Genomic DNA, 18,077 nt, shown 5'->3' with positions numbered 1-18,077 from the left:
GATTTTGGGATGGACTCTTTGGCTTTGCTTTTCTTCTCCTCATTGGATTTTTCATGTTCAAAGTTGCAGAAGCCAGATTACAAGCTCATTTTGGTTCAACTTCAGCAACTATGCATTGCATTGCCATGTAATGTGATGCAATGCTATCTTTCTAGCTCTCCCTTTTTACTTCCTTTTGGATAAACAGACATATTAGGCAAGCATTTTGGAGCTTTCACCTAAATAACTACAGGTGGTGAGATAAGCTGCACAATATAATTGACCTTTCAGTATATTGTTGCACACACACCATCTATTTAGCAAATGCCCGTGTTATCAACAGCAGCCTTTTAAACTCACCTGAGCTAACAGGTATGTGCGCTGGTTACTCTGCTGCGCTTAAAATTTCTTTTTTGGTTTGCTACAATGCCTTTTCTGAAACGTTGTCTCCTTCTGCTGGAACACTGACTTCTTTAATTTAATGCCTGCAGACTATAAAAGAGAACCCAACCCAAAAAGTTTGGTTGATTAGTCTGTGGCATTCTGTTAAACTGTTGCTTATGGCGGTCTCTGTGAGCTTCTCAGCGACATTCAGCCAGCCAGGTATCCTGCCTGCAGTAGATGGAATGTGGCAATGGAACGCTGGCTGCGCGTGTCATAATAGGCTCTGAGCCTTTATATACCTGTGCACAGCAGCAGCCACCTTCAGTCTGCTGCTGGACAGCCAGCAGCAGCAGCAGCAGGAGAGGTATGTAATCAGGAGCCCTCCTGCTAAGGGTAGACAGCTGCTCGTTCCACCCCACCCCCCGCCTTAATTGGTTCTCCTCCCTTCCAACGGTGTTGAGGCGGGTGGGAACAGCAGGGGGTGAAGGTGCTGTGTTTAAAGAGGTGGAGTTATGCAGATCTAAAACGCGTGGATTGCAGCAGCAGCAAGCCGAAAAGTGCAGGCATGTAAGGGATCTAGAGGTTGACAACATGTCTTCTTAACGGGAGTCCAGGAGCTCATCTCCACAAATGGACTTTTCAGGATCCTTGGGTGGCTCCGTAGTTTGAAACCAATTCTGGTTATCGCTTCTCGGCCTTTTGGCTAAGATCAAGTGTAGTATCTGTTCTTATCAGTTTAATATCTGATACGTCCCCTATCTGGGGACCATATATTAAATGGATTTTTAGAACAGGCAGATGGAAAAAGAGCTTGCTCTGTCCACTCCACGCATTGACCTGGTATTGCAGTATCTCCAGGACCGGTGCACCCCTTCTTTAATGCAGTTTCTAAAATCAGAAAGAATTGAATTCAATGTTTTTTGTTCATTTTGCTTGTTTGTCGGATTTTGGGATGGACTCTTTGGCTTTGCTTTTCTTCTCCTCATTGGATTTTTCATGTTCAAAGTTGCAGAAGCCAGATTACAAGCTCATTTTGGTTCAACTTCAGCAACTGTGCATTGCATTGCCATGTAATGTGATGCAATGCTATCTTTCTAGCTCTCCCTTTTTACTTCCTTTTGGATAAACAGACATATTAGGCAAGCATTTTGGAGCTTTCACCTAAATAACTACAGGTGGTGAGATAAGCTGCACAATATAATTGACCTTTCAGTATATTGTTGCACACACACCATCTATTTAGCAAATGCCCTTGTTATCAACAGCAGCCTTTTAAACTCACCTGAGCTAACAGGTATGTGCGCTGGTTACTCTGCTGCGCTTAAAATTTCTTTTTTGGTTTGCTACAATGCCTTTTCTGAAACGTTGTCTCCTTCTGCTGGAACACTGACTTCTTTCATTTAATGCCTGCAGACTATAAAAGAGAACCCAACCCAAAAAGTTTGGTTGATTAGTCTGTGGCATTCTGTTAAACTGTTGCTTATGGCGGTCTCTGTGAGCTTCTCAGCGACATTCAGCCAGCCAGGTATCCTGCCTGCAGTAGATGGAATGTGGCAATGGAACGCTGGCTGCGCGTGTCATAATAGGCTCTGAGCCTTTATATACCTGTGCACAGCAGCAGCCACCTTCAGTCTGCTGCTGGACAGCCAGCAGCAGCAGCAGCAGGAGAGGTATGTAATCAGGAGCCCTCCTGCTAAGGGTAGACAGCTGCTCGTTCCACCCCACCCCCCGCCTTAATTGGTTCTCCTCCCTTCCAACGGTGTTGAGGCGGGTGGGAACAGCAGGGGGTGAAGGTGCTGTGTTTAAAGAGGTGGAGTTATGCAGATCTAAAACGCGTGGATTGCAGCAGCAGCAAGCCGAAAAGTGCAGGCATGTAAGGGATCTAGAGGTTGACAACATGTCTTCTTAACGGGAGTCCAGGAGCTCATCTCCACAAATGGACTTTTCAGGATCCTTGGGTGGCTCCGTAGTTTGAAACCAATTCTGGTTATCGCTTCTCGGCCTTTTGGCTAAGATCAAGTGTAGTATCTGTTCTTATCAGTTTAATATCTGATACGTCCCCTATCTGGGGACCATATATTAAATGGATTTTTAGAACAGGGAGATGGAAAAAGAGCTTGCTCTGTCCACTCCACGCATTGACCTGGTATTGCAGTATCTCCAGGACCGGTGCACCCCTTCTTTAATGCAGTTTCTAAAATCAGAAAGAATTGAATTCAATGTTTTTTGTTCATTTTGCTTGTTTGTCGGATTTTGGGATGGACTCTTTGGCTTTGCTTTTCTTCTCCTCATTGGATTTTTCATGTTCAAAGTTGCAGAAGCCAGATTACAAGCTCATTTTGGTTCAACTTCAGCAACTGTGCATTGCATTGCCATGTAATGTGATGCAATGCTATCTTTCTAGCTCTCCCTTTTTACTTCCTTTTGGATAAACAGACATATTAGGCAAGCATTTTGGAGCTTTCACCTAAATAACTACAGGTGGTGAGATAAGCTGCACAATATAATTGACCTTTCAGTATATTGTTGCACACACACCATCTATTTAGCAAATGCCCTTGTTATCAACAGCAGCCTTTTAAACTCACCTGAGCTAACAGGTATGTGCGCTGGTTACTCTGCTGCGCTTAAAATTTCTTTTTTGGTTTGCTACAATGCCTTTTCTGAAACGTTGTCTCCTTCTGCTGGAACACTGACTTCTTTCATTTAATGCCTGCAGACTATAAAAGAGAACCCAACCCAAAAAGTTTGGTTGATTAGTCTGTGGCATTCTGTTAAACTGTTGCTTATGGCGGTCTCTGTGAGCTTCTCAGCGACATTCAGCCAGCCAGGTATCCTGCCTGCAGTAGATGGAATGTGGCAATGGAACGCTGGCTGCGCGTGTCATAATAGGCTCTGAGCCTTTATATACCTGTGCACAGCAGCAGCCACCTTCAGTCTGCTGCTGGACAGCCAGCAGCAGCAGCAGCAGGAGAGGTATGTAATCAGGAGCCCTCCTGCTAAGGGTAGACAGCTGCTCGTTCCACCCCACCCCCCGCCTTAATTGGTTCTCCTCCCTTCCAACGGTGTTGAGGCGGGTGGGAACAGCAGGGGGTGAAGGTGTTGTGTTTAAAGAGGTGGAGTTATGCAGATCTAAAACGCGTGGATTGCAGCAGCAGCAAGCCGAAAAGTGCAGGCATGTAAGGGATCTAGAGGTTGACAACATGTCTTCTTAACGGGAGTCCAGGAGCTCATCTCCACAAATGGACTTTTCAGGATCCTTGGGTGGCTCCGTAGTTTGAAACCAATTCTGGTTATCGCTTCTCGGCCTTTTGGCTAAGATCAAGTGTAGTATCTGTTCTTATCAGTTTAATATCTGATACGTCCCCTATCTGGGGACCATATATTAAATGGATTTTTAGAACAGGGAGATGGAAAAAGAGCTTGCTCTGTCCACTCCACGCATTGACCTGGTATTGCAGTATCTCCAGGACCGGTGCACCCCTTCTTTAATGCAGTTTCTAAAATCAGAAAGAATTGAATTCAATGTTTTTTGTTCATTTTGCTTGTTTGTCGGATTTTGGGATGGACTCTTTGGCTTTGCTTTTCTTCTCCTCATTGGATTTTTCATGTTCAAAGTTGCAGAAGCCAGATTACAAGCTCATTTTGGTTCAACTTCAGCAACTGTGCATTGCATTGCCATGTAATGTGATGCAATGCTATCTTTCTAGCTCTCCCTTTTTACTTCCTTTTGGATAAACAGACATATTAGGCAAGCATTTTGGAGCTTTCACCTAAATAACTACAGGTGGTGAGATAAGCTGCACAATATAATTGACCTTTCAGTATATTGTTGCACACACACCATCTATTTAGCAAATGCCCTTGTTATCAACAGCAGCCTTTTAAACTCACCTGAGCTAACAGGTATGTGCGCTGGTTACTCTGCTGCGCTTAAAATTTCTTTTTTGGTTTGCTACAATGCCTTTTCTGAAACGTTGTCTCCTTCTGCTGGAACACTGACTTCTTTCATTTAATGCCTGCAGACTATAAAAGAGAACCCAACCCAAAAAGTTTGGTTGATTAGTCTGTGGCATTCTGTTAAACTGTTGCTTATGGCGGTCTCTGTGAGCTTCTCAGCGACATTCAGCCAGCCAGGTATCCTGCCTGCAGTAGATGGAATGTGGCAATGGAACGCTGGCTGCGCGTGTCATAATAGGCTCTGAGCCTTTATATACCTGTGCACAGCAGCAGCCACCTTCAGTCTGCTGCTGGACAGCCAGCAGCAGCAGCAGCAGGAGAGGTATGTAATCAGGAGCCCTCCTGCTAAGGGTAGACAGCTGCTCGTTCCACCCCACCCCCCGCCTTAATTGGTTCTCCTCCCTTCCAACGGTGTTGAGGCGGGTGGGAACAGCAGGGGGTGAAGGTGCTGTGTTTAAAGAGGTGGAGTTATGCAGATCTAAAACGCGTGGATTGCAGCAGCAGCAAGCCGAAAAGTGCAGGCATGTAAGGGATCTAGAGGTTGACAACATGTCTTCTTAACGGGAGTCCAGGAGCTCATCTCCACAAATGGACTTTTCAGGATCCTTGGGTGGCTCCGTAGTTTGAAACCAATTCTGGTTATCGCTTCTCGGCCTTTTGGCTAAGATCAAGTGTAGTATCTGTTCTTATCAGTTTAATATCTGATACGTCCCCTATCTGGGGACCATATATTAAATGGATTTTTAGAACAGGGAGATGGAAAAAGAGCTTGCTCTGTCCACTCCACGCATTGACCTGGTATTGCAGTATCTCCAGGACCGGTGCACCCCTTCTTTAATGCAGTTTCTAAAATCAGAAAGAATTGAATTCAATGTTTTTTGTTCATTTTGCTTGTTTGTCGGATTTTGGGATGGACTCTTTGGCTTTGCTTTTCTTCTCCTCATTGGATTTTTCATGTTCAAAGTTGCAGAAGCCAGATTACAAGCTCATTTTGGTTCAACTTCAGCAACTGTGCATTGCATTGCCATGTAATGTGATGCAATGCTATCTTTCTAGCTCTCCCTTTTTACTTCCTTTTGGATAAACAGACATATTAGGCAAGCATTTTGGAGCTTTCACCTAAATAACTACAGGTGGTGAGATAAGCTGCACAATATAATTGACCTTTCAGTATATTGTTGCACACACACCATCTATTTAGCAAATGCCCTTGTTATCAACAGCAGCCTTTTAAACTCACCTGAGCTAACAGGTATGTGCGCTGGTTACTCTGCTGCGCTTAAAATTTCTTTTTTGGTTTGCTACAATGCCTTTTCTGAAACGTTGTCTCCTTCTGCTGGAACACTGACTTCTTTCATTTAATGCCTGCAGACTATAAAAGAGAACCCAACCCAAAAAGTTTGGTTGATTAGTCTGTGGCATTCTGTTAAACTGTTGCTTATGGCGGTCTCTGTGAGCTTCTCAGCGACATTCAGCCAGCCAGGTATCCTGCCTGCAGTAGATGGAATGTGGCAATGGAACGCTGGCTGCGCGTGTCATAATAGGCTCTGAGCCTTTATATACCTGTGCACAGCAGCAGCCACCTTCAGTCTGCTGCTGGACAGCCAGCAGCAGCAGCAGCAGGAGAGGTATGTAATCAGGAGCCCTCCTGCTAAGGGTAGACAGCTGCTCGTTCCACCCCACCCCCCGCCTTAATTGGTTCTCCTCCCTTCCAACGGTGTTGAGGCGGGTGGGAACAGCAGGGGGTGAAGGTGCTGTGTTTAAAGAGGTGGAGTTATGCAGATCTAAAACGCGTGGATTGCAGCAGCAGCAAGCCGAAAAGTGCAGGCATGTAAGGGATCTAGAGGTTGACAACATGTCTTCTTAACGGGAGTCCAGGAGCTCATCTCCACAAATGGACTTTTCAGGATCCTTGGGTGGCTCCGTAGTTTGAAACCAATTCTGGTTATCGCTTCTCGGCCTTTTGGCTGATATCAGGTGCAGTGATCTAACGGTTGCTGCCTTGGTCTTGGCTGAGAGGTGCCCGGGGTACCCGGCTCCTTGGCCTGGGGGGATCGTCTCACCTTTTGGTGGGACTTCACCCCCCTGCTGCTATTAGGGAGCTGGCTTAGTCCCCGGGCAACAAGTTGCGATCCCCAGGCGAAAGGCCGAGCCCGTGGTGACGGTAAGCCTTTGCCACTTTGGTGAGATGCCTTGTTCATTTCAATTTTCCACTGGCTCCGGCCAGATCAGGAACTCGGTGCGTATCGAGGTTCCAGCAAACCACGTCGGATATGACAACCCCCGTGAGTTCTATGTACAGATTTTGAGAGATCTGTTGAACGTGAAAGATCATGATGTTTACTGCCTGCAGGAGAAGGGGCAGAGTACATATATTCTCACGTTCTCGACCAAGGTTGCCTGCCAGCACTTTTACGAATGCGTTAAGGGTCACCGTAACAGCAAGCTGTTGGACGGAGTGATTTTTACGGGTCTCTATGGCGGAGTTGACGTTCCCCTTGTGGTATACATGTTTAACCCCCATGTGTCCACAGATGATATTGAGCTTTTTCTGAGCAGATATTGTACATCTGTCAGATTTACGGGGAACGTCAAAGGTCGGAGTGGTTTCTGGAATGGGAAACGACGCTTTATGGTACGCTTCAGACTTGACCCTGGGGGTGTAGAAGGCCTTATGCACCCCCCCTCCACAGTGGTGCTGGGAACAGACCATGGCTACCTCTTCTATGATGGACAACCATTCAGGTGTCGTAGGTGTGGTGACCTTGGTCACATACAGAGCGATTGTAAGAACGAGCGGATGAGTCAGTGCCACAACTGTGGACAATGGGGTCATGCCTCAAAGGACTGTAAGAACAGTAAGACCTGCAGTGGGTGCAGAATGTCTACTCACCTGTTCAGTAATTGTCCGATGCGGACAAGGTCTCGTGGTGGCTCTCGGGCGCCTGCGGCTAGTTCCGCAGGAGTTCCTGCTGATGCCAGCAGGGTCAGCCCGGATGACCCCAGAAAAAGCTTTGTGGACCTTACTAAAGGTCTGACTCAGTCGATGCTCTGTCGGTACCTTTGCGGAAAAACCCGGCCTCTGTAGCCGAGGTCACGCCTTTGCCTACTCCTGCAGGGGTCCAGGTTTCACCTGGTGGGGAGATGGCACCTTCTCAGAGCGGAAATGAGAGGGAACCAAAAAAGAGGCGAAAATCTGGAGCTGTTGGTACGAATCCAGATGTCCATCCAGATACCCCTGCTGATGCCAGCACAGATGTTGGACCAGATGTCTGCCCTGATGCCAGTCCAGACGGATGCCCTGATGCCAATCCAGATGGATGCCCTGATGCCAATCCAGATGGATGTCCTGATGCCAACCCAGATGGATGCCCTGATGCCAGTCCAGATGGATGTCCTGATGCCAGTCCAGATGGATGTCCTGGAACCATTCCTGATGGATGTCCTGTTGCCTGCCTGGATGATAGAGGTCGTGCAGTGGTTGGTGAACCTGTTGCTGGTCCTGATGGTCATCCTGCTCCGGAGATGATGTCCCTTGGTGCTCCTGGAGGGTCTGCGGGTATTCCACCTGCTGCAGTGCCTGGTGAGGATCGGGTGGATTCGGAGGATCGGATGGATCTCAGCGCCAGTGGTAAGAGAAGTCGTGAAGAGGCGCAGGAGGAGCATAACCTGCCTCAGATGTCCCGTAAAGTCTTTCTATCTAGTGCTGCAAAAATTCTCAGCCCAGAGGGGACTAACTTAATTGAGGATTTCACGGACTCAGATGAAACGGACAGTTTACGAACTGTGTCATCCCTTCCTTCACCTTCTCTGTCACAAATTATTGATTCAGATTCAGAGTATAATGAATCAATAAAAAACACCTAACATGGCAGAAATCCGTGTTGCCTCACTAAATGTGAGAAGCCTAAAGAGCCCTGTTAGACGGGCTGCTTTGTTTGCTTGGTTAATGACTCTGAACTTTGACATTTTTTTCCTGCAAGAATGCGGTATTGATCACGATTTGTCATACCCCAACTTAAAAATGGACTGGTCAGCAGGACCCTCTATTTGGTCAGGGTCCAATGAAAATAAAGCTGCCGGGGTTGGGATTTTATTCAAATGTCAAAATGTTAATGTTTTATCCATCACTGAAATAGTTCCAGGTCGTGCCTTATCAACTCATGTTATTTTAAATGGTTTTACCTGTCGTCTTATTAATGTTTATGCATCCCCAGAGAAAAATGAGCGTGCTTCCCTTTTTAATGTCATCCCTTTGTTTTTATCAGGTCCGTCCCCTGTGATAGTGGGAGGGGATTTTAACTGTGTCATGTTGGGGGAGGGGAGGAGTGGAGGTGATACTAATGGAAGAACAGACAAAACATCCAGTCTGTTAAAACATTTGACAACGGACCTCAAATTATTAGATGCTTGGAGAAAGTCCTACCCTACTGACCCTGGGCATACATGGAGGGGTAGAGGGATGTCATCTCGTATTGATTTTATTTTTTCCTCTTCTGATGTTTTTAAACCTAAGAATGCTGGTCTAATAGAAAATATTTTTTCTGATCATGTATTACTATACAATGTATTGCAAACTCCACAGGAAGCAAAAGTTGGAAAAGGTATGTGGAAATTGAATGTGCTCTTATTAGAAGACGAACTGGTAAGGGCGGAGTTTTATGCAAAGTATGAGAGTTGGAGAAGACGGAAACACCCAAATCAGAGTATGTTGGGGTGGTGGGAGTGTGTTAAAACCCGTATTAAAGAATTTTTTATTAAAATTGGTAAAAGGAAGGCACGTGAAAAAAGGAAATGTTTTAAAGATTTTAATGTCAGGATGCAAACTCTCCTTAAGCTTAAGGGGTGGGGAGTACCTGGTGTGGATGATGAGATTGCCAAGATCCAGACAGAAATCCAAAAATTCCTGGAACAAAAGGGTAAAGAAATTATATTTAATACCCGTGTGAAATATTTGGAAGAGGGTGAGACCTGCTCAAGGTTTTTCTTTAAAAAAATGAGTGACAAAAAACAAGTGATTACTGAGCTAGAAGGACAATCTTCCACTGAGGGCATTTTAGAGCATACTGCTAATTTTTATAGAGATCTTTTTAGTATTAAAAATGTTGATGAACCTGCTTTTACAGAGAATCTTAATGTTTTATCCCAGTTTTTAAATAAAGATGACCAGATTTTTTTAGCTAAAGAACTTTTACCCAGTGAAATTGAAGAGACCCTTAAGAGTTTTAATAAAGGTAAGGCTCCTGGATCAGATGGCCTTCCTATTGAATTTTATCTTTGCTTTTGGGATCTAATTAAGGAGGATTTTATACAAGTAGTTTGTGAAGCCTCTAAGGCTGATTTATTACCATATTCATGGCGTAAAAGTATGATTACATTAATTTTTAAGAAAGGTGATAAATCAAAGTTGGAGAATTGGAGGCCTATTTCACTATTAAATACAGACTACAAGATTTTAGCTAAAGTTGTTGCTGGTCGTCTTAAAGCAGTTATTAAAAATGTAATTCATCCAGATCAGGTGTGTGGTGTCCCCGGGAGATCAATCTGGGAGCATCTAAACCTAATTCGTGATCTTATCTGGTTTCAAAAAGATAGAAAACAGCCACTAGCTATTTTATCTTTGGATTTTATGAAAGCGTTTGATAGGGTCTCCCACTTTTATCTTTTTAAAGTTATGGGAAAGATGGGGTTCCCTGATTCTTTTATTCAGAAAATTGCGCTTTTATACAAACAGTCATCTGCCCGGATTTTAGTCAATGGTTTTTTAACTAGAGAGGTGGAGCTTCTTTCCGGTGTTAAACAAGGTTGCCCCATGTCCCCACTTTTATTTGTCTGCTCCATTGAGCCACTGTTGTGCCTGCTGCGTCGGGACAAGGTGGTTAGGGGCATTTTTATTCCGGGTGGGGGTGGACAACAAGTTAAAGCCATTGGATATATGGATGACATATCTGTATATGGCACTAGCTCAGCATCTATTAACAGAGCAATTCTAATTACTGAAATTTTTAGTGCTGGGTCTGGGTTTAAGTTGAATATAAATAAATGTGACTGTATGATTATGGGTCAATGGGAGTCAGATCCGCCTAGGGTTCCCACACAAACAGTAGGAATCAAGATCCTGGGTGTCTTGTTTAATCCTGCTAATGATGGTATTGAAAACTGGGATTTGGTTTTGAATAAATTAAATCAGAAGATCTCTTTATGGCAAACTCGAAAACTAACAATGGAGGGCAAGATTCTTGTAATTAAAATGGTTTTGCTTCCTATCATTTTGTATGCCGCTATGGTTTTTCCCCCTAATTCTCTGTATCTTAAAAGACTTATGAAGCCCATGTTTTATTTTCTGTGGGGATCCAAAATGGAGAAATTGAGGAGGGAGGTGGTATGTAAAAGCAAGAAAAATGGGGGTAAAGGGTTCCCTGATTTAAAATTGTTTTTATTTATCAAGTTTTTTGTATTTTGTTGCAAAAGCTTGAATAATGTTGGGGCTTTCTCTTGTTTTCTTAGATATACAACTGGGTTTCTTTTCCGAAAGTTGAACTTCAGTATGACTGTTAATTGTCCTTTTCTCTTATCTCCCCCTAAGCATTACAAGATCTTGGAGAAGGTCATTTCAGAATATGATCTGACCCAAGTTGATCGTCAGCTTTTATTTGATCAACGTAAGTTAACAGTTATTTGTAAGGGACATGAGGAGATGGAGGATGTGTCTAATTTTTCCATCTCCAGGTGCCGCCTGGTGTGGAACAACGTGGCCTGTCCTGCACTTAGCAACTCACAAAAGGATTTAGCTTGGCAGGTTGTTCACCAATGTCTCCCTACGAGAGCTTTTCAGCATCATAGGGGGCTGGTGGCTAGTGCTAGATGTCCCAGAGAAAGATGCGCCCCAAACGAGTCAGTGTTTCATTTACTGTGGGATTGCCCCTACGCACAAGAGCTATGGCAGACGGTGGGCACCCTCCTAAAATGGATATGTGGTATACAAACCCTTAATTGTGACATTATAATATATGGGATAATTAAATGCCCAACCATGAAACAAGCACGAGTCGCATGGCTTATAATAAACTGTTTAAAAGAAGCTTTATGGAAAGTGCGCAATATATTATTGTTTAAACGTGAATTTATTCCTGTCAAAGATTGTATTGGGCTTGCTCTTTGTGAAATGTTTACATACTACCTGAGAGATTGTAAAAAGATGGGAATCAATGAAGCAAAAAAGCTATGGTGTTTGCAAATTTGGAATATGTATTTATTTATGTAAATTATATGCAAAACTGTGTTTTATGCTTTTTATGCTTTTAAGTGCATTTTAATTCTGACTCTGTATTAGTTTTATGTCATATTTTATTCCAGTATTTGTGATTTGTTTCAAATATTGTATCGGATATGTTCTTTGTGAAAAGTTTTCATACTACCTGATTGTAAAAAGATAAAGTTAAAAAGCTATGGTGTTTGCATTTGACATATGTATTTATTTATGCAAATTATATGCAAAACTGTGTTTTATGCTTTTTATGCTTTTATGCGCTTTTTAAATCTGACCTTGTATTTGTTTTATGTCATATTTTATTCAAGTCTTTGTGATTTGTTTGTAATTTATGATGTATGTCTGATTTAAATAAAGCTTGTTTGAAAACGGATCTGTTCTTATCAGTTTAATATCTGATACGTCCCCTATCTGGGGACCATATATTAAATGGATTTTTAGAACAGGGAGATGGAAAAAGAGCTTGCTCTGTCCACTCCACGCATTGACCTGGTATTGCAGTATCTCCAGGACCGGTGCACCCCTTCTTTAATGCAGTTTCTAAAATCAGAAAGAATTGAATTCAATGTTTTTTGTTCATTTTGCTTGTTTGTCGGATTTTGGGATGGACTCTTTGGCTTTGCTTTTCTTCTCCTCATTGGATTTTTCATGTTCAAAGTTGCAGAAGCCAGATTACAAGCTCATTTTGGTTCAACTTCAGCAACTGTGCATTGCATTGCCATGTAATGTGATGCAATGCTATCTTTCTAGCTCTCCCTTTTTACTTCCTTTTGGATAAACAGACATATTAGGCAAGCATTTTGGAGCTTTCACCTAAATAACTACAGGTGGTGAGATAAGCTGCACAATATAATTGACCTTTCAGTATATTGTTGCACACACACCATCTATTTAGCAAATGCCCTTGTTATCAACAGCAGCCTTTTAAACTCACCTGAGCTAACAGGTATGTGCGCTGGTTACTCTGCTGCGCTTAAAATTTCTTTTTTGGTTTGCTACAATGCCTTTTCTGAAACGTTGTCTCCTTCTGCTGGAACACTGACTTCTTTCATTTAATGCCTGCAGACTATAAAAGAGAACCCAACCCAAAAAGTTTGGTTGATTAGTCTGTGGCATTCTGTTAAACTGTTGCTTATGGCGGTCTCTGTGAGCTTCTCAGCGACATTCAGCCAGCCAGGTATCCTGCCTGCAGTAGATGGAATGTGGCAATGGAACGCTGGCTGCGCGTGTCATAATAGGCTCTGAGCCTTTATATACCTGTGCACAGCAGCAGCCACCTTCAGTCTGCTGCTGGACAGCCAGCAGCAGCAGCAGCAGGAGAGGTATGTAATCAGGAGCCCTCCTGCTAAGGGTAGACAGCTGCTCGTTCCACCCCACCCCCCGCCTTAATTGGTTCTCCTCCCTTCCAACGGTGTTGAGGCGGGTGGGAACAGCAGGGGGTGAAGGTGCTGTGTTTAAAGAGGTGGAGTTATGCAGATCTAAAACGCGTGGATTGCAGCAGCAGCAAGCCGAAAAGTGCAGGCATGTAAGGGATCTAGAGGTTGACAACATGTCTTCTTAACGGGAGTCCAGGAGCTCATCTCCACAAATGGACTTTTCAGGATCCTTGGGTGGCTCCGTAGTTTGAAACCAATTCTGGTTATCGCTTCTCGGCCTTTTGGCTGCGATCGTATGACTGTACCTTGATTGGTGCGAGTCTCCTGGAGGAATCCGGACCCTTTTGTGGAGGATTTTCTGCTTTTTCCTGTGGTATTCCATACCGACAGAATCCAAGATGTCTTTTGTGAAGAACACCATCCGTTTGTCCGTGGATCCATCTGACCAGAACAAGAACAACGTGGTTTTCATTGTCCAAGACATCGTTGAAGGCAAAGCTGGAGCAAGACGTTCTGAGATCTTCAGTGTCAACGAATTTTCACGTCAAGGTAATTATGACGTTACCTTTATGGACCAGGATGTTTGCCTTAATGTCTTTGAATGGCTCCGTGGTCACTCTAGTGACCCCTGCTTGGAAGGAGTTAGATGGGAACCTTTGTTTGGTCTGCAAGAAAAGGAGGTGACTGTGACTGTCTATAACCCTTTTACAGACCCTGAGCTGCTGGAGTGCTTCCTCTCTCGCTACTGTGAATATGTGCGGAAGGGAGTGAAGCAAGTCAATTGTCTAGGAATCTTTAACTGTCAGTATAAATTCCGTGTGAAATTGAAAAGGGATCCTGACAGTGTGGGGGGCTTTAGACACCCTCCATCAAATTTTTCCGTTGCAGGCCATAGAGGTTTCCTCTTTTACCCAGGCCAGCCCATGTTTTGCCGTAGATGCTTTTCTTTCGGACATACCATGGTAACATGCCTTAAAGTTCAGTGTTGCCGAAATTGCAGAAAGGAGGGGCATATGGCCAACCAGTGTCCAGAGGCCAAGTCCTGTGATGTCTGTGGGAGTAGTGATCACATGTATAAGGACTGTCCTATGAGTGCACCTAGACGTTCTGATAAAGAACAGAAGGAGGAGGAGCTGGAGAGGAGGCAGATGGCAAGCGCACTGAAAGTGCTGGAAAGATTGGAGAGGGAGGAGAGAGAGGGAAGGAGGCGGGAAACTGGTAGAGCCTCTCCCTCTACGGCGCCAGAGGAGGTGTCCCTGAGACCATGTTCTTCTTCTGCTGAAGAAATGAGGAAGAAGCGGAGGGAAGAAAAGGAGTTCTGGAGGGAAGTGGCAAAGGTGGAGAAAAAGGCAGTGTCTGCGAGAATATCTAGGAAAGTGGTGGAAGCAGAGCTGCCTGAGATGATGACTTTTGGAGAGGCAATGGACGCAACAGGATGTGAAGTGCAAATCTCGGAACCCGACAGTCCTGAACACCCTTCGGGTCCTGAAAACATTGAAGATTTTTCTTCGGAGGATGATAGGGGTGCAAAGAAGAGTCGTAGGGAGGATGGTGGGGGCAGTGATGATGCAGATTTTAGTGAGCCTCAGAGGAAGATCAGAACTGCCAGAATGAGGAGTGTGGCTGGTGAAGCCAGCGGGTCGGAAACCAGCTGTTCTGTTCTGATGGCGGAGGAGGATAGTGGTGGTGCTGGATAGTGTCACCATATAATATTGTAAATGTTTTTTCTTTTTGTCCTCTTGTGAGCTTTGGTTTAGGCCAAAGGCTATTTCTTTGTGTAATTGGTGAAGGAGTAGAAGTATTATGGGATTTACCATAGTGTCCCAAAACGTAAGAGTGTTTAAAAGTAAAGTAAGAAGAGCTGCTATTTTTGAGTTTTTAGCTATGCAAAATGCATCTATTTTTTGTTTACAAGAATGTGGGGTAGTGGATGGTGTGAAAGGGGATGAATGGTCTTATGGAGCGTCTGTGTGGTCGGGGAGTGCATGTAATAAGAATGATGGTGTGGGTATTTTGGTTAAAGGAAGGGAGGTTGTTTTGAGTGATTATTTGGTTATTGAGGTGGGGAGATGTATCCTTGCTAATTTTGTATACAAGAATGTAAAGTTTTGTGTTATTAATGTTTATGCGCCAGTTGAAAAAAATGAGCGCAAAAATTTATTTGAAAAAATTAAGCTTTTTGTTCCAGGAAGAATACCTGTGGTAATTGTGGGTGATATGAACTGTGATGTGGGGAGAGTGAATGTGGATGTGTCTGGGAAAGCATTATTGGAGTTAGTGAATGATTTTGGGTTGTGTGATATGCAGCGCGTGTGTAACATGAATCCTTTGTTGAACACTTTCTTTTCTGAGAGTGGTAGGGTACAATCCAGATTGGATTATTGTTTTATTTCTAAAAATATGGTTTCTGTTAATTATAGGCAGGAAAACGTTCTTTTTTCAGATCATGTGTGTATGTTGTGTGAGTTGGATATAAAAGTTGATGGAGTGTTTGGGAGAGGATTGTGGAAGTTAAATGTTAAACTGTTAGAGAATGAAGATGTGAGAAAGGAGTATGAAAGGCGGTATGAAGAATGGTGTAAGCATAAAAATGAGTTTGGGAATGTTTGTGAGTGGTGGGACTGGGTGAAGAAACAAACAAAAATGTTCTTTAAAAATTTAGGATACAAGTATGCAGCAATTAAAAGAGAGAGTTTTGTTAAACTGAACGCGCGGTTGAGCGTTTTGTATAAGTTAAGGGAAGGAGGAGTTGAGGTGGAGGAGGATATTTTAGAGGTAAAAAAGGAGATTAGTGAGTTTTTGTTGGAGAGAGGGAGAAGCATAGTGTTTAGGGCAAAGATTGATAAGATGGAGCAGGATGAGAAATGTTCTCGGTTTTTCTTTAAAAAAGTTTTTGGAAAGAAACAGAGTATGAGCGTGGTGTATGGAGCAGATGGAAGTGAGGTGAGTGGAGAGGATATGTGTGAAGAGGTGGCTAAGTTTTATGAGGATCTGTATGCAGTGAAACAGAGGGATGAATGTTTGGAGAATGATGTTTTGAGTGTGTTAGAGAGTAAGTTGAGTGAAGCAGAAAGAGAGAGAGTGATGGGTGAGGTGACTGGTGATGAGGTATGGAAGGTTATGTGTAGTATGGCTTTGAATAAGACGCCGGGGGAGGATGGCCTCCCAGTAGAATTTTATCGTGTGATGTGGGGTGTGATTGGTAAGTACTTTGTGGATGTATGTAAGTATATGTGGGGAAACATGGAGGTGGCTGAGAGTATGCGTGCAGGTATGGTTGTGTTAATTCCTAAGAAAGGGGATTTGAAAAGTCTGAGGAATTGGAGGCCAATAACGTTACTTAATTGTGATTATAAAATCTATGCAAAACTTATGGCTAATAGGATGCGTGATGTGATAGAGAGTGTGAATGGGGATGAGCAGTGTTGTGCGGTACCTGGGAGGCGGATTCATGAGTGTGTGTGTATGTTAAGAGATTGTCTATGGGATTGCATGGGTCGTAAGAAGAGTGTATTTTTGTTAAGTTTGGATTTTGAAAAGGCTTATGATAGGTTGTCGCATGGTTTTTTGTTCAGAGTGTTGTTAAAAATGGGTTTTCCGGCTGATTTTGTTGGGCGAGTGAGAAGTTTGTATGCGGGTGTTTATAGCTGTGTTTTAATGAATGGGTATGTGGGTAGGAAAGTGAATGTGTTTTCGGGTGTGCGACAGGGGTGTCCTTTGTCCCCTGTAGCATTTATTTGTGCAATTGAGCCATTGTTGTGTATGCTGAGGAAAGATAAGGTAATTCGTGGTGTGCAAGTGCCGGGAGGTGGAGGAAAAGAATGGAAGGTGAGTGGTTATATGGATGACGTGTGTGTATTATGTGATTCTGAATGTTCGGTGAGGCGGGTGAAGTTGTTAGTGTCTATTTTTTGTGGTGCATCTGCGTTTAAAGTGAATTGGGAAAAGAGTGAGTGTAAGGGTTTTGGAGGCGGAAGTTTAAGTAGGGATGTAGGTGTGAATGTAGTGAATGGACCTATTAAAGTTTTGGGTGTGAAGTTTTCAGAGAGTTTGGATGGGAAAGAAAGTTGGGATGATGCGAAAGGAAAAGTTGAGCAGAAGTTGAATTTTTGGAAATTGAGGAGTTTATCCTTTTTTGGGAAGATTTTAATTGTTAAGAGTGTGGTGTTGCCAATATTTTTATATATTGCGGTAGTATTTCCACCAGGATATATGTGTATGAGAAGCTTGAATAGAATTTTATTTGTTTTTTTGTGGAACTCGAAAATGGAGAGAGCTAGGAGAGAAATTTTGGTTAAAAGAGTGGAAAAAGGTGGTTTGGGTTTTCCGAATTTGGACGTGTTTTTTGGTGTGAATATCGTTGTGTTTGTTTTGAAAGTGATTAGGGCGGATGGAAAGTTTTCATCTATGTGTAGGTATTTATTTGGAGCGTATTTGTTTCGTTTAAAGTGGCAAGAAAGGGATTTGCGATGTCCGATTGCTTTTGAGGTGCCTGTATGGTATGTGTGGGTTTATAAGTTTTTGGTGAGGTATGAACTGTGTGATGCAGATGTAAGATTGCTGGAGAATAAGAAGGCTGTGTATAGGATGATTGAATGTAGAGAGGTAGAATGTGGAATAAATATGGTTAGGGGTGGTGATGTGCAGAAGGTTTGGAAGAAAGTGCGGATGAGTGGTATGACCAACAAACAGAGTGAAGTTGTGTGGCAGTCTTTACATGGAGTATTACCTGTGAGAGAGTTTCAGAGGAATAGAGGTTTGGTGAGGAGTGAAATGTGTCCAAGAAATGGCTGTGGTGGAAGGGAAAGTGTGTTGCATGTTTTTTGGAATTGCCAGTATGCTAGAGATGTGATTGGGAGAATGGGGCCTTTGTGTAAAGAATTGTGTGGTGTGAATTTGTTGTCTTTTGAGTTGTTTATGTTTGGTTTGGGAATATGTGATGGGACGAAGGAAAGAGTCTTGTGGTTGATGCTTGCATGTATAAAGGAAGTGTTATGGGATGTGAGGAATGTGTATGTGTTTAAAAGGAAGGAAATTGCTGTAAAGGATAGTGTGAAGGTGATTTTGGGGAAGATGTATGTGTGTTTCCTATGGGACAAAAAGAGGAG

General features: G+C 43.4%; 4 non-coding genes and 1 pseudogene across 4 annotated transcripts; all 5 read left to right on the top strand.

Annotated features, from left to right (window-relative positions):
• The first annotated feature begins 1,046 nt into the window (after positions 1-1,046).
• LOC141211534 (U2 spliceosomal RNA) lies at positions 1,047-1,237 on the top strand. The gene has a single exon (XR_012281506.1). It is a non-coding gene; the product is annotated as a U2 spliceosomal RNA (small nuclear RNA).
• Positions 1,238-2,352: 1,115 nt separating this feature from the next.
• Positions 2,353-2,543, top strand: LOC141212182 (U2 spliceosomal RNA). The gene has a single exon (XR_012281997.1). It is a non-coding gene; the product is annotated as a U2 spliceosomal RNA (small nuclear RNA).
• A 1,115-nt stretch (positions 2,544-3,658) lies between these two features.
• Positions 3,659-3,849, top strand: LOC141212181 (U2 spliceosomal RNA). Its single transcript, XR_012281996.1, has one exon. It is a non-coding gene; the product is annotated as a U2 spliceosomal RNA (small nuclear RNA).
• Positions 3,850-4,964: 1,115 nt separating this feature from the next.
• Positions 4,965-5,155, top strand: LOC141212180 (U2 spliceosomal RNA). The gene has a single exon (XR_012281995.1). It is a non-coding gene; the product is annotated as a U2 spliceosomal RNA (small nuclear RNA).
• Positions 5,156-11,946: 6,791 nt separating this feature from the next.
• LOC141211687 (U2 spliceosomal RNA) lies at positions 11,947-12,119 on the top strand (annotated as a pseudogene).
• The last annotated feature ends 5,958 nt before the right edge of the window (positions 12,120-18,077 follow it).

This window comes from Phyllobates terribilis, unplaced genomic scaffold (assembly GCF_046119375.1).
Source record: "Phyllobates terribilis strain yellow unplaced genomic scaffold, ASM4611937v1 Scaffold_170__1_contigs__length_4071412, whole genome shotgun sequence".
Classification (NCBI taxonomy): Eukaryota; Metazoa; Chordata; class Amphibia; order Anura; family Dendrobatidae; genus Phyllobates; species Phyllobates terribilis.
This window is presented reverse-complemented; position numbering and strand designations above follow the sequence as displayed.